This window comes from Molothrus aeneus, chromosome 4 (assembly GCF_037042795.1).
Source record: "Molothrus aeneus isolate 106 chromosome 4, BPBGC_Maene_1.0, whole genome shotgun sequence".
NCBI lineage: Eukaryota > Metazoa > Chordata > Aves > Passeriformes > Icteridae > Molothrus > Molothrus aeneus.
In genome coordinates this window covers 14,988,039-15,005,022 of record NC_089649.1, presented here as the reverse complement: position 1 = coordinate 15,005,022, position 16,984 = coordinate 14,988,039, and the positions used below count along the sequence as shown (strand labels likewise).

At 41.1% G+C, this 16,984-nt stretch overlaps 1 protein-coding gene across 4 annotated transcripts in view; it reads right to left on the bottom strand.

Moving 5' to 3' along the window:
• The window catches only part of NR3C2 (nuclear receptor subfamily 3 group C member 2), a 190,447-nt gene that overhangs the window by 32,672 nt on the left and 140,791 nt on the right, over positions 1 to 16,984 (bottom strand). The gene's annotated exons all lie outside the window — the stretch shown is intronic.

The following is a 16,984-nucleotide window of genomic DNA, read 5'->3' as shown; positions in this document are numbered from 1 at the left end:
AGAAGAAAAACTGAACTTCATGTAACACCTTTCTCACTGCTATCAACATGTCTCTGATGATTTGCCTTCCCTTTTCTTTTAATTTTCTTTTATTTTCTTTAATTCTACCCACCCTACTTTTCTTTACTAAGTACTCTTAGAAGCCAGCAATGCTATGGTGCTTCGATTCCTTGAAGAGAGGCCAGCCATTCCCTGTGGGCTGCATTCCCAACTTTGCCATAGCAGGAGAAAAGAATTGGAATTAAAAACCAAGACAATTCTGTTAAAAAACCACACACAAAGAACCAACCAAAAACCCATCATCACCCTTTTTGCAATAGGGAAATGTAACCACAACAACAAATAATCTTTAAAATCAATAAATAATGAGCTACATTTAAGTGTTTGCAGATCTTTCAGAGTAACTTCTCTCAAATGAAATCTTTCTTATCTATCTGGACACAGCTAAAACCCTTGTCTGGACTTTTATCTTCCTCTCTCTTGATTCTTACAACATTCCTTTTACTGGCATCAGTAAATACAAGCCTATCTCACTCCCACTTGGAATACTGTTGTAAACAGCCCCTTCCTAGTCCATTTCCTTCCCCAAGTTTACCTCCTCAAGTTTCTTCCCATCATCAATTCCCCTCCTCTATCTTTCCTTAAATATAACTCCTTTTCTTCAGTTCCAGGATCCTTTCTGGACAACTTCCATCTCTCAAAAATGTTCACCTCCACTCTAGCTCAGCATGCCATGCCACTTCCTCCTGGGATGTTTCCAAAGCTTGCTCTATGTGCCTGTTCCTGCTCCTCTTATTTACGGTGCAGGAAACTCCCCAGTGAGACCCACAGAACCACCTCATTATTCTTCTACAAACCAATGTTTTAAGAACTCCCCTCCAACAGCAGAGCTGCTGCTGCCCTCAGACCATTTCTGGTGACAGCAGCCATTAAAGTGTCACTGTTTCCTGGACACTGGGGCTGCCTGCCCAGAGCCAGTGGCTGGGAATGAGCAAGGCAGGATACAGACGCCCAGGGGCCAGGACCATGCACACCCAAGTGCAACAATAGCCCGTTGTTTTCAACGCTTCCTTGCTGGGACAGTACCTTGAACTCAGAGGAGATGGTTCATCCCAAGATTCAACAGAAAAAAATATTTATTAGGGTAAGCATGAGGCACAGAAAACAGTGATGTTACTACTCATACACAAGATCTTGAAGGTGCCCAAAGAGATGCTCCTTGACTATGGCATTCAAAAGGTAAAAATAAAATTCCCTGCTACTGCAGCACACCCTGCATGGAGCAGGGATTCCAAAATCCAAACATCAGTTTGTAGTAGTTTCCATCACACCATGAAGGATCTTCCTGGCTGATCTCAGTGCAAACAACCCTCAGATAGCCTACAGAGAACTTCAGAGATCTATGTTTAACTTTTATCATTTTAGCTTCTGAGAGCTGGAGGAAATTAGGTGAAGGAAATTAATTTCATTGATTCATTTCAGGATGTATTTCTCTGCTTTTGAGAATTCCTTATTTCCTCCATGCCTGCAGATATACAGACCAAGTGAGGCAAGTTGAATTTTTTAATAAAAGGATTGAATATGCAAATAAAAATGTACTGCTCCTAATAAAATTTAAAGTTCTTTTGTTCAGCTAATCACATCTATGCAAAAACCTCCTAATTACCAAAAGCATTAGCACAGGCTACAGAGGAATAGCTGTCCATTTGAAGTTGTAAGGAAGAGATGAGACAAGTAGCTGTCAGCAAAGGTTTCACTGCAGCTTAATCTGTCTCAAGACACAAGAATTGTGAGAAGATCCTTCTATAAGTCTGTTCAAATCCTATTTCTTACTTTTCTATTACGAAATTCTTAAAAAATCTCAAACAACGAAGCACAACCAAAGGATTTTTTCATCCTCTGGTGCATCAAGCTACATGGATGCAACATCCATTCTTCAAGATGTCATTTTCAACTCTAGTACCCAAAAATCCATTTTACAAAGCAGCAGCTGATCATTTTGTTAAACAAGCATTTTCCTCACTCTGCAAAATAAAACAGAGGGAGTTATAGGCAAAGCAGACAACCCTGGAAAGTTCAGCCCCGAAAAGGAAATGAAAATGCAGTTGCTCCCCATGTGGTGCTGTTACACCTACTTGAGTAGGTGCAACTGCACCACATGGGGAACAACTGCATTTTCATCATTGTGAGCACTAAATATAGTTTGCATTTATCTTAGAAAAACAAAGCTGGACTTACAGATTTTTCAACAAAATAAATCCCAAAAGCAAAACAACAATGAGCAAACTCAGGTGAATGTCTGATAATGAGTTAACAGAGCCATTGGACACTGAAAACAGAGTTTAAAAATAAGCCTGAAGAGACAGAGATTAGTTCTTGCTGCTAGTATTCATTAAGTTTTTCAGGCACTATTTTATTTTTTTTCTGTTATCAAAACAGGACTAAAAAAAGAGAACTCTACACATTTTTCATGTTTACAGAGGCAAAAAAATGCATTTGCACCAAAACTACACCAGAATAAAAAAAAGTGTTGGCTTACCAACTCCATCAAGTATCTTGCAGCACAGATAACTGATAACATACTTAAGACATAAGTTTGTATGCTCTATTCTCCAAGAGTTTTTTATTAAAAGAAAAAAAAAATTCTTCCACGTATAAAACTGGCATAAAAATGTGTTTTAGTTTCATTTTCTTCCATTATAATGCCTTTAAAATGAAGCTGAGAAAAACATTACTGCTTGACAGTCATGTTTACAGTGAAGAAAACTGTATTTTTCCTTTGGCTCCATGCCAGTGCTGTAGCTCAACTGGTTTGGTAACTCCCACAGAAACCAACAAGTAAAGATTAAATACAAACTGAGCAGTACATACTCCAAGGCGCTCTTTAAAAGCCATTTTTCACATCTGCTCTCTCACTCCAATACCAGCTACAAAACCAAATAAGCCACCTCTGAAATGGAGAGTAAAAGCCACACTCATCAGGATTACTCCCTGAAAACACTCCAGAAATCCCTGGCTCTCCACAATCACCAGGGGATGGAGCAAGCAGGGGGCATTTCCAGTGACAAAGTTGAAGTCTGAAGCCTGTGTGGGGTTAGGACAAGGGTTTCATCCAAATGGCTGTGTAGCAGTGACTGCAGGACTTCTTGCCCTCCTGTTCAATGTTATTGCAACCAGAATATCATATTATAATTCTCCTATTTTTCAATCATCTGAGATAGAGCAATAGGTGAAGAAAAACAAACAATAGAGAAAGACACTGCAGATATACCAGAGGTTAAAATCTCATATATCTGTCATGACTTTTGTTGAGTATTTTAGGTGGTCCTTATGGTCCAATTAAAATAAATAAGGCATAACATTTGAAAAGTCACAAACCTAGATTTTAAAAAAGCACCTCCAACAGCCATTCTGTGTAGCTCTAACAATAAATAGTGGAACAAATAAGATTCAAGTCAGTTGGACAGCTGCTTCCTTACTATTGAACCCTCACATGGAAGTCTCCTTTCTTGAAGATGAAACAGGGATCCTGCCATCTCAGGATGGGAGTTTTTGTGCCATCTGTGAAATGCTGAGTAGGTTTCTAGTCATCTGCAACAGGGAATGCTACTCTAGGTCCAATAACAGAACATTCATCTGGATGTGGCCCTATTGTAAAGCAGCTTCGGAATACAAATTAACATGAAAATCAACTACAAATTATAGCATTCTTTATTTTTAAGGGCAAAGCTTGAGGGTTTAGGGTAGCCACAAGAGAGGTAAACTACCACACTATCTTTTCAAAAATATCATAGTAAACATACACATGCTATACAAGTTAGGTCTAGAGGAAGATAATACATGTAGATTATATACATTATATGCTTCCTTTGTGCCCAGGGAATATACACAAATTAAGTTATGGACTCCAACACCCAATCACTATTTTTCATAGGCTCAAAATTAATAATTTTCATCATATTACAGTTACAAAAAGGGGATCCAGAAACATTGAAGAACAAAATGTTTTTAATAGATAAGCCCCCATAAATACTATGATTTAATTCAGCAGATTTCTAAGAGAGTAGTATCTTGTTTGTAGAATTGTACTAGTGTTCAAATTTAGAAGATGAACAATGTAAAAAGCTCTGCAGACTCATGCTTGCTTCCCGTACTCTGAAAGTTAAAAAAGTAAGCCAAGTCTGAAGTTTAGAAAATAAGCTGTAGTTCTATGCCGGGTGAATCACAAGACTTGTGATGACAACCCCCTGGAATCTAAATTTATTTTTTCTTAAAGATGATATTCAGAGCTTGCCTTGATGTCCATCAGAAAATCATTTACTGTTTGTATACCTAAAGTCGCAATTTAGACGACTAAGACCTTTATTTAATCACATCTGTAAAGCTCTGCCAGAGCCAGGACCATGCTGATCCTGACCCAACAGATCTTTATTATATTCTATGCATGTTTGAACCCACAGGGGATATCAAAAGCACATTATAAAAACACATGCTACCTCTAGTATAAAGCCTCTCAGTGGAGAGAGAGGGGAAACAGAATTGACACAGCAGAGGACACAAAAAGTGGTGGATGTTTAAAAAAAGATGCAGAGAAGAAGAGAAAGCAGCAACTGAAGTAAATATACGAAATATAAAAGACAAGGCAGGGGAGGTGCAAATCACTACATGCACTTCAGACGAGTGGAATAATTTGGGATTATTTCTAACGTGTGCTGTACCACTGGCGGTCTAGGCAGCCTGAGGGTAGACACTATGCTGCAAAACAAACTCACTGTGGCCACCTGTAACTCTGTACCCAAGCCAGTGCACACCTGCATTTCAAACACTTGGGCTCCTCCACTGAGCTCCAGTGCCCGAGCTCCACACCTGAGCTCCAACTGCCGCGTCCTGCCCAGCCTCCACAGCTGCCAGCTACCTCCCTTCCACCCTGTGCCAAATGCTTCAGGATTTCCCTGCACACCCCGCCACTAACACCTCCCTCTGCTCTCCAAAAACAGCCTCCAGGACCTTGCTGCACCACAGTTACCAAAGGTGCCAATTCTCCCCTCGAGGCAGCTCTGACTCAAGGTAGATTCTTCTCAAAGCCCTCACTCAGCGCCTCCACCTTTGTACAGATAAATGCTCCATCAAAATGCCACTCTTCTCTCCTCTGAATCTTTTCATCATGTTTGCCTGGTGACTTTGCCTCACTTACTTCAATGAGCTGACATCTGTTCTCATTAGCTATTTTACTGCTACCACAAATAGTGTTTTCCCTTCCCCCAAATCTGTTGTATCTTGACATGAAAATTTTGAGCTATCTTGGTACAGACGTTTTTTCACTTAGTTGTCTAGGACAATAGGAATGAGATTTTGCTGAGAATTTTCTAGACAATAATACAGACTTCATATATACGCAGACACGTATGCCTGGGAATGCATGGAATAAAGTGAAAAACAGTAATGCAAACGAGATCCTACAGCATTATTCAATTTTCCCTACAAAGTGCACTCAAGCATTCTTATTTTCTTCCAGAAATAACCATGATAGGACCCAAAAGCTTTCATAAAACCCATTACCCACTTTGGGAAACAAACCACTGATTTTCAGGTAGCTCCAGAAGATGAAGAACCTCTAAATGTGACCCCAAGTGTTAGAATCATAGAACATGAGCTGGAAGAAGCCCACAAGGATCCATGAGTCCAACTCCTGTTGTGCCATGTGTGAGAGGAAGGACCAGGTAGAAATCTGGAGGCCCACAGACAAGCAGATGAGTCACTGCTTTAACTGGAGACACCAAGGGGAGGAAGCAAACGAAAAGCAACTACTGAAGCAGGGACAACTTGTACAGGGACTTAAAAGGAGAGCACAAAATTACTTTATCATGTAAGACACACTGCCTAGAGGACTCGACTCTTGCAGAGCAGAGGTTTTTCAAGGGTGATTTCTGCAGTAGTGTTTGGGATATGCTGAAGAGACCCAGTAGTCTGTCTAAATATGCAACGAAAGCAAGACTGCAGCTGGTAAGGAAGAAAACAAAGGTCCTGGCTTCACATGGCAAAATAAATTTTAAAATCTGTTTCTGACAGCTGTGACCCAGAGGACAAAGTGACAGAAAACTTGCTGTTGAGCCTGAAGAATGAGCAGTCTAATTAACAAAGTGAAGAAAATTTCCTAATTTCTTATCCTCCAATGTAAGAAGGAAGTTTTTTATTGGACAAGTAGCTCCAATCTGACGACTGAATTCAGTGGAATGAAATGGAAGGCACAACTGAAACAATGACATAGTCTGACATACTGTTTACTAATTAATAAATAACACTTTAATCTGACAGGACTGGACAGCTTAAAGACAAGGAGTAAACATGCATGAAGTCTGATCTATGGAAATGTCACATTTTATTTGCCTTTAGTCAGACCCTGCAAAGAGCCAGGACCATCCATAAGTGCAATTCTTATTCTTGGTTTACATCTGGATACCCACAAGGGAGGTACAACACAGATAGAAGAAAGAGCTTCTGATGCACATTTTAATGGTAATTGTGTACTATTTTCATTATGTTCACCTGGATGTATTTTGGTTCGTTATTCTAGTTGGATTTAAATTCTAATAAAACAGACTGCAACTAGGTAAATATTACTTTGGTTACTTACAGAACAACCTCAGAAATGTTTGCATTTTGCTTTGTTTGGAACAGATTCTAATAAATGATGCAGTGCAATGCTGCTGGAGCACAGGCCTGTAAAGCACAGAAACAATTTATCTGAAGCAGTTTATTTGATCGCCTTGAGCAGGATCAACCGAACTTTGCCCAACTCAGTATGCTATTCATCTCCAATAAAGAGAATTCTACAATATCCCACCACTATCGAACCACTCAGTGCTCTCCCAACATCTCCAATGTTGCATCATTTTTGTCTGCAGTAAAGTTGATTTCTCCCTATCATTCCCCCAGTGGCCAAAAAGAACAACTTATCATTCCTGTCCTCTTTTACACCACTTTTTGAATTGAAAGACTGGCATTATGACCTTCTTAAAGCCTCTTCATTCTACACTAACAAGAAATGAGTTTCTTTGACTCTGTTTCTTTTTTCTTTTCCTAAGCATCTTATTATCCTTGTTCTTCCCAGGACAGTCTCTAATGTGTACGCACCTTTCTTCAGATACATGATATGAAATTTCAGGAAGATTCAGTTTAAATCTTAAAGGAATCTTTCTAAATGTAAAGACCTGATGTGAAAAAACAGAACAGGTTAAAAAGGGACCTGCAGGACATTCACACTGGACAAGTCCCAGAAGACATGAGAGACACGTCCTTCACAAAGGTACCACGGGTACTGCAATCCCACCAGCTGGCACAGGAACCTACATGACAATTTTGCAAGGCTGCCCAGAAGTGCTGAAACCAGACACAATCATCAGGCCCACACTTGCCAGCTCTGACAAGAAACAGAGTGATTCCTTGGCATCACACAAGACTTTGCCTATTTTTGCAACAATTTCACCTCTCTGACTTTAACTCATGATCATCACCCGACCGTGCTCTTCTTTCTTCCCTGCCATCTCTCAGCAGCTGCTCTCAGGTATCCCATTTCCCCATGCCTCAACTTGCACTTCTCAACATCCCAGTCTGTACCAAAAATGCCATCACATTGGTTTCCAACACTGGAACTGAAGATGCTTTTGAGTTCTGATCCAAATTTGTAGATTTACATATTTATTCCCTACTTTGTTACACATGTAATCATTACAATTACTACTGGATCCCCAACAGGACTCTACTCCAGATGTCCTTTCAGCATAACAAGGAACCACTCTGGAAGAACACTATTCTGAGTAATTACATGCCCACTTCATGAGAAATCTCATGATATTTTAATGAAAAAACCACATTTTCTTCTGATTACACGTATGGCTCGAGATACTGAGCAGTGAAATGCAAACACCTGCAGGGAGGTGGCACCTCACACCAACGTTTGCACACAGCAGTTGTCTCAAAAATCTTCAGGTGAAAGCCCAGATCAAATCTTGTGTATTTTGAGGTCTGACCCAAGGGTCAAGCTCAGGTTACCCACCTGTCTGTCACATGGGACAGGGATGAGCACTGGGGAGTGTTTGGGTAAGAGACAGAGGAATTAATCCCTTTTTGAAGTTGAGTTTCAGGCTAAGCATTCATGAAGAGACAGCGGACAGAAGTGACAAAAGAAAGCCAAGATCCAAAGTGCATTTTACAGGAATATTTAGGTTGTCAGGGAAAATGTCTAACACATTTGCTTGTTTCTCAGCAATCCTCAAAGTGATAATTAAATGAAAAATAACAGTTTCATAGGGGTACTCCTCCCTGTGTGGGAACAACTTTCACCAAATGCCAATTAGTGGTTTCCTGTTAAAATCAAATCAAGCTGGTTTTGATAAAGCTTTTTAATGAGAAATGGCTAAAGTATGAAAAATTTCCCCCAATATATATTGCATATTAAATCCCCAAATCACATAACACAATCTCACATCTAACATTTCTGGTATATAAAACTCTCTCTTGTACTTCTTCATTAATTTCAAAAGAAATGTATTTACTAAATATTTAAATCATCCAATAAACAAAGCCTTAAAAAAAAAGGTTACAAAAGTAAATTATAATGTTGATAAAAGCCAATCTTAATCAGTCCTTTTCAGATGCTCCCAAAACTCATTTTTTACTGATTATTTATTCATTCTTCAAGCGTATAGCAAATTCAATAATTCTTGAGCTAAGAATTGTCTACTAAATGCATCAGTGGTTTTGATTATTCTATTTGACATTAAATAAAGACAGGCAGTAAAATGTCAACAACAAATGCAAAGATGAGATCACCTACAACTCCAAGACACCTGTTAGAATGAAACATCAGCAGCTTGAACTGCAAGCATTGGTAATAATTCGATTAAAAAGAAAGTTAAGGAAACTTTGGAGAACAGATTTTGACTGCACCAGACTGAGTACTCTTAGCTATGGTCACTGGTTTCTGCCTTAGGCCAAGTGACAACGTTCCTCCCAAGACACCCATTCCCATCCAGCCTTCTGCAAGGCACTCCTCATCCAAGTCTTCTCTCTTTCTTTTATTTGGGTTGATACCCGATGTTCCATGTCTGTTACATGGTTTATGTGCCCTCCATCCTGATCACAACACGATAAAACCCTGACGGACAATCACCATGTGTAAAACTTCATATTTACATTGGAGACAAAGGCTCTCTCAACAAGTGTTTCAGAGTCCTTCAAAACCAAACTCTGCCATAGCACCTCTTATTCTATATCTTGAGTGCTCAGACTTCTACTCCATGCTAAAGAGTGTGTCATTTTTGTTCTTGCTAGAACTAAGCTTTGTAAGTGCTGCCCTTCCCTCTGTGGTCTTTCTGGGTATGTCATTACCACACTCCCACTTGATTTTTTTTTTCCCCAAGCAACAAAAATTGTGAGATCCTTTGTCTCCTCATCTGTATGACTTCCATATCCCCAGTTATTATCAACACAGATTTCTGTCAAATGACCTTACTCCTAATACATTGAATGCTGCTGGTCTGTCCCTCATCTTCTAGAAATTATCTCCCCCACTTCCCAGAACAGCAAAGCTACCTGTGAAATACGACCGGGCTGTTTATCTTCTGCAGTCATCTTGGCCATATTTTTCACCATCTAGTTCATGATTAGTCATTAAAAAAGAAAAAAGAGTATAGCCCTGTTAATCTCCTGCTTCAATAAATCACCCTGAACATTAGTGAAAACACTCTGTAGGTAATACCAACCATTTTCCGGGGTAATGGCAAATCTCTACCATTACCCATTTGTATAATCTGGGAAAGCTGATGGCAGAGAACCACAAAGGCACACAAACCACCAGCCCCAGTGTGCAGGAAGATGTGTACTGGGTGGTTTAGAAACACCCCATCCAGTGCCTTCACCTTGCCTCCCTCTTTGTTAAACACCAGCTTCCTGCTGCTGTGTATTCCTAAGGCTTAAATGTGCTCAACGTTCCCTTCATAACCTGCTGGGAAATGTTCTTTCTACTGCCACTGGGCTCCAAGGGCTGCTTTTTGAGCCAGGTATGCCTGCCACACCTCACACTTATTTAAGCAAAACACAGATACAAAAAATGGAAAGCCGCGCACTTGGGAATTGGTGGGGAGAAAAAAGCAGGAAATAAGATCAATAACAAAAAGCACAATTCAGCATTGTGAGCCCAGCCTACTTTGGCCAAGGTTGTTGCAAGCATGGCCAGTTAAATCTTTATGCCCTGCTATTCAGATGGAAATTCTCTGAAGCAATGCTTGGTGAAAAGGACAAGTTCCTCCTGCTCCTACAACTTCTCTCATGATGGGGAAGTGAGTAATGGAAATACATCATCACAAACCACAGGGGCAGGTTTCTAAAGGGTTCTGGTGACAACCAGCAGCTCTGGAAAAAGAGGAACAGGAGACACAGGCAGGTTTTGACAGCAAAGACTACGCTTGTACTGTGAGGAAGACTAAAAAGGATATGGACTTACAGCACTGTGGAAGGAAACTGTAATAATAATATCACTGTGGAAGTGATAATTTGGTGATTCAGGAAAAAACAAAACTTCACCAAGAGCTGCACATAACAGCTTTGAGAAATGCTGAAAATCTTCCTCTTAGAAAACTGTGATCACCCATCTTGTGTTTTGAACCAAAGCAAGGCACCATGTAGGGAATGTGAAGCTCTGGGGAAAGAGCAGGCTCTGAGCCTGCACAGGGAGTGCTGCACAGCCAAAATCAGACAGCACCCCCAGAGCCTGCGTGCACAGCAGCACTGCAGGACAGGAGGCAGGCTGGGACACACTCCCAGCAGGAGCCCAGCAGGGATGCAGCTCCTCTGCAGGGCTGGCAACCAAGGGTGCTGCGCCTTGAGTGGCACAGTGGAGAGTCCAGAAGATAGAAGGGGAAGTCTGGAGCCCAGCAGCCCCATGCCAAAGGCCTGAAAGGCTGTTCCTGGAGGCAAGACAAATGCTGCTGGCAGCTGGGCTCTTGCAGAAGGGAGAGCTGGAATCAGGAAAACATGAAAAAAACAAAGCATGAACCCGATTAGGAGTTTGATCAGGGACTAGTGGATGTGAGTGTGGGCTCTTGAACCCCTACAGTGCATCTTCTCCAGCGGCCTTTGCAAACAGAATAAAATCATCAGCAAAATGCCAAGGACACACTTTCAATATTGCTTTTAATTGATGCCTGAGAGATTACTCTGACATTACCAGTCCTCTTCAAAATTCTGCATTTTTAACTGCCATTCACAAACAATTTCTTACTAGTTGTTGCATGTGACTGTTCTCATAGTTATCTACAATATTCAAGAATCACAGAATCATTTTGGCTGGAAAAGACCTTTAAAATCATTGAGTCCAACCATTAACCCAACACTGCCAAGTCCACTAAACCATGTCTCTAAGCAGCAGATCTACATGGTTTCTGAAGGAAAACATCCTTCCCTGGACAGCCTCTTCCAATGCTTGACAACCCTTTCAGTGGAGAAACTTTTCCTAACATCCAATCAAAACATTCCATTAATGAGGATTATTCAAGTTGGAAAGTTAGAGGGTCACGCCAAGAGCAGGGCAAGAGCACTACACATGGAGTAGGATGGACACAAAAGCAGGAAAAGTTAACTGCTGAACAAATTGGCTCCTACAACATCTTCAATGGCAGGTCAAAAAGCAACAGGCAAATTATCTATTACTTATAATTAACTATTACTTATTAATTACTTAAATATTATTTGTTTGTTACTTATTATTTAAATACTATTGTTTATTACTTAAAGGTCTTTTCCAGCCGGCTGGTGTTTTTAATGGTCTGTTGAAACAGCTGCTAAAAACCCAGCTGAATGTTCAAGCTAAAAAATTATTGACTGGATTCCCTCAGAAGAAAATGCTACATAATAAATGCAAATAAAAATGCATAAAAGTTAATGGCATTTCAAAATACTTTGCAGTTAAAGTTTAAATGAAAAATAAAATTTAACCATATGTATACCTCAAATTGCTTGTGCCTTACACAAGCTATTTTCCCTTAAAATTTATGAAATCACGGTTAGTAGAAAATTCTACAGAAAAATAAGAGGATACACTTTTGCTGTATTTATGTTTTCTCCAAGTTTTCAGATTTTTTTCTTTCTTTTTTTTTCTCAAAAAGATAGGAACAATGATAATATAAACCATGTAAGCTCCAGTAACTGAAAATAATAGTGCAATTTAAAACCCTACTAGTATGAGTTCTTAAACAGAAAATAGAAAGCTGGGCAAAAAGCTGAACTACTATATCTTATTACTGGTCATCTTAATTAACCTATTTTTCAGATTATTGAAATATTTCAGTGTATAAAAAATAAGGGTATCTGCCAGTGAAGCCTACAAATCACACCCAGCATCTTGTGCACCAAGTGTCTTACATATGTAAATGTATGCGGACCCAAGACTCGGATTTCACAGGCAGCCTCTGCAGACAGAATGATGAACTGTGTAATTTGCAAGGTGAAATCTATTTTATGTCCCTTCCAGATCCAAAGGGTCCCTCAGCAAGCTGCTCCTCACTGCTGTGGGATACCAATGCTGGGAAGTCTTGGCAGTGTTTCACAGGGGAGCTGAGGCAGGGAAGGATTCCAGCCCTGCATGGTGCTGATCTTTCCACACATTTTTGTCCCCTCTGCACATATGGCACATCCCATGGCACAAGAGGAACCTTCTCTGAACATGCAGAACGGGGCGGGATGCCTGGCCACTAGGTCCCATCCCAGGTGTGAGGACCAATCTGCCCAGGAAAGGGGGGTGGCAGTCACCCCAAGTGACACCACATAAAACATTCCCACTCTCCAGGCTCCGGCACATGGGAGTGACACCAGGAGGCTCTGTGCCACCCCGGTGGCAATGCGGGACACATCCCAGGGGCTGCTGCCTTACAGGATGCAGCTGGTGGTGGAATAAGACCCCATGCCAAGGTGAGGGACTGGGGGTGTCACTGAGAGAGCCCCCAGTGCCACCACGAGGACAGACACAACTGAGGAACAGCAGCATGAGGCGGGAGCCGAAGGAAAACATCTCGTGTGAGGGCAAGAGCCTCGCCAAATCCAATCACAGCACATGCTGGAAGAAACTTCCCAAATCCGTGAAGTCGTTCTGGTCCGTAATTAACTGAAAATTAATTACAGAGTCTTGAAAAGAGCATAAACCAAAAATGGGCCAGCATACCTTCATAGTGCAGTTGCTCACTCTGAATCTCTTCCAACAATTAAGCCTAGCATATGTCACTGGAGTTAAAAAAAAGATAACAAAACAACAAACAAAATATGATTCCCAAAAAAAGTTTTGGAGTCCTACTTGCCAAACAGGATATAGCTGTCTGCAGAGCACACACATACCTTCTAGAAATAAGAAGGATGATTTAATGTGATACTTGGCAACTTCAGCTTTGCAGAAATTACAGGTTGGAGATGCTTCTTATAAAATCAAAACAAAAATCGAGACAATAACATAATTAGGTAAATTATTTGCTGACTTGATGAATAATTTTCTAAAGATTATTAAAGGATGTAAGAGCTTAGAAAATGCTTCAATTTTTCAACAAACAAAATGAGGAGGTAAACAATAAAACTGCCAAATTATTTTGGCTGATCATTCACAAAAAGGTGCATTTTGTATCACTGAATTACACATATTTTTTACAAGGTGCCTCATCATGGCATGCTGCCACCAGCTAAATTTTTTTTTTTTTAATTTAGGAAAAAAAAAATTAGCATGCTGGAAAGTAGAAGTTATGCCATCAAAACAAAACAGAAAGACTGACAGAGTACAAAAGCACTCTGTTTTACTATTTGAAAAATATTGAGAAAAAGTATCACCAAAAGAGAAAAAGAAACCTTAAGAAAAAAGATCAGTAGATTAATCAGAGATTGTGCAAAAACGTGCTGCAGGAAACATGGAACACTATTTCTGATTTCCAGTTTTACATTATAGAGATTAGTATCTTCAGTAAGAGCCGGAAGACAATCTCAAACTGTGAAATTACAAAATTTGCTTCATAACCCCCCTATTTCAGTAAGTGGGAGGAGCTGGGTGGGGGCAGCCTGGGGTCCTTCACTCCCATCTCTACATGGGGAGGAGGCAAAGGAGAGTCAAGCTCCTTTCCAGCCCATGGGAGACATGACCTCGTTCCATAATGCAACATTCCTTCTAGATCCACTGGAGGTTTAGTGTTTTGGCTTTTTTTCTTTAAATGAGGGGATAAAACATCATAGCTATGTACAAGTAGAAAAGAAATGCCCATGGTTTCAGCAACTTGCAGACTTTCCAACCCTGAGCTATGCTGATGACCATTTTGCATATCATCTTACTCTATTTCTCACAAACCAAGCACATCAGCACCTCTGATACAAACTGGGATTTGTTTTTACATTTGCTTTTCTTTGGAGGGTGAGAGCTGAGCTTGGCCCTACTCCACCAAGAGCACAGTGGAGTGTGTCACAGCTACAGAGAGTACTCTGCTGCAAAGAGAACTTTAAACTAAGTTGCATTTATAAAGTCATTTTTCTCCAGCTCCTTACCTAATAACATACTTGCCCATTTTGCCTGCAAGTCCAAGCTAGAAACAGGCAAAAGCCCATTTTTACTGGAGTAAATGTATATGCTTGGCAAAACAGACTGACTACATGAAAGTATGACCCACAATGTGTCTTCATAACATAACCTTACTCATTCTCTTCAAACTAAATATGAAAAAAAAGTTTAGTACCAAACCTTGGCATTTATATGAAAGCACAGTTTTCAAATATGAATTAATATCTCTTTTTGCCATTTCCACCTCTATTTTTTGTGATGATCTCCAACATATCAGAAATGCCCTGCAACAGCACACAGAAGCTCCCAAAATTGAGATGCTGTATTGCTCCTCTGTAGATGCTCAATGCAGAGCTCACCACTGGAGACAGATGGCCTAAGGAGAGAAAAATCCTTAAGCTCCCAGCATTTCCTGCCAGAGCTGGGCTGGCTCAAAGGCTGGAAGGTCCATCAGCATGATTTGGGAGCCCTTGAGGCTCTCTAAACAGCAATGCTGCCTCTGGGCTGAGGGTGCTTTACGTCTCTCTGGCAGCCCTCTCCTCTCCCTCCAGCCTGCCCTTCCCTCTCTGACCAAGCAGAAGGCACTGCAGTGCATGGAAATGCAGAGTTGTTCCTCTGCCATCTCATTCATGGCAGTGATGGAAAGACCTCCTTTGTCACATTTTGCCTCCTTTACATGACATAAGGGGATCAAATCAGGAGTGAGAATTTCCCCGGAAGTTTCTCTCTGTGATGAAAATCACTGAAACAGCTGAACTGCAAATCTCAACTGTGTGCCAGCTGTACACTGCAGAGGCAGACTTGGCCTTCCAGGTCAAAGAGTCACACACATTAAAGTTGGGAAAAGACCTCTAAAAACATCGAGTCCAACTGCTAACCCAGCACTGCCAAGTCCACCACCAGGCCTTGTCCCCAAGTGCCACATCTGCACATTTTTGAACACTTCCAGGGATGGTAATTCCACCCTGGACAGCCTACTTCAGTGTCTGACCAACCTTTCAATGAAGATATTTCTCCTAAAATCCAATCTAAACCTCACCTGGCACAACCTAAGGCCATTTTCTTTCATGCTGTAGCTTCTTTCATGTGAGGAGAGACCAACTGATCACCATCTTGCTACACCCTCCTTTCAGGCAGTTGTAGAGAGTGATTAGGCTTCCCCTGAGACTCCTTTTCTAAGGAGCCAAACAATCCCAGCTCCCTCAGCCACTCCTCATCAGACTTGTGCTTCAGACCCTTCACCACGTTCACTGCCCTTCTCTGGACTCACTCCAGCACCTCAATGTCTTTCTTGTAGTGAGGGACCCAAAGCTGCAATAAACACAGGTCACAATTTACGATTTCCAGCAGTCTACCAAGCTCCAACAAAAGAGAGGATTTTTCAATGCATTCCTCATTTACAGCATACGAGTCAGTATTAAAAAAAATAAAAAGGCAAAAATAAAAGGCAAAAAAAAAGAAGCAGTTTCCCTCCTGCCTTGCTTTTCTGCAGAGGACATCATGGGAACACATCCTTTGAAACCCACCTGGACATCACAGGGATGAACTCATGACATTGCAGATAAATGTCCCCTGCTGCTGCTTGCTAGGGTTCTCAAGCCCTGGGTTTGCTGGAGCTCCACTGGCACTGCACAGGGCACATGCAGGGGGTGCCCTACACCAGCTGCCAGCAGGATGCAGCAACATTCCCAGCACTGCAGAGAGCTGACCTCCCTGCTCCGCAATGATTTCCAGCACTAGTTTTCTGGGATGAAGGAGATGCTACCATGGAGCTCCTGCTTCATCAAACAAAGGCATTTTGTTTCCCTTGCTAGGTTGAACAGTGCAGATCAAAACCAAGGGAAAGCTGTCACCTCCCCAGCATGCCACAATCTGGCCCTGTTTTCCCTTGGGAAAAGGAAATAAGGGGCCTAGGGTGCAATGTAGTATCTCAAAATTGGGAAGGGGGTTGAAAGAGAGCCTAACTCTCTCTGAAAAAGTAAGGTGTGGCTTGTTTGAGTATTTCTGCCAGGAGACAAGACAGAAAAAAGAAGTCTGGGAGGTAGAAAAAGGCAGCAAGCAGGATCCAGGATTTTGCACACAACCTATGAAAGGCAAAGCAGCTCAGTCTGTAGAACTAAACTGAGCTGCCAGGAGAATAGGTCCAGGAGGACAAAAAGTGAATTTTGAGATAGGGAGGAATTAACGTGACTGTGTTGCAATTTTCTGTACAGTGAAAACACTCTAAGGGAAGGGTAACCCTGTACATGAGGGAAAGGACCTGCAGCAGCATCCAAACCCCTGTTCACAGACAACATCATAAACACAGGAGTGGTGGAAAAAAGGCATTAGTAATAGCATTTGCTCAGATGATGGTTTGAGACAGTAAATCCACTGAAGCACAGAGAGAAACACATAACCATT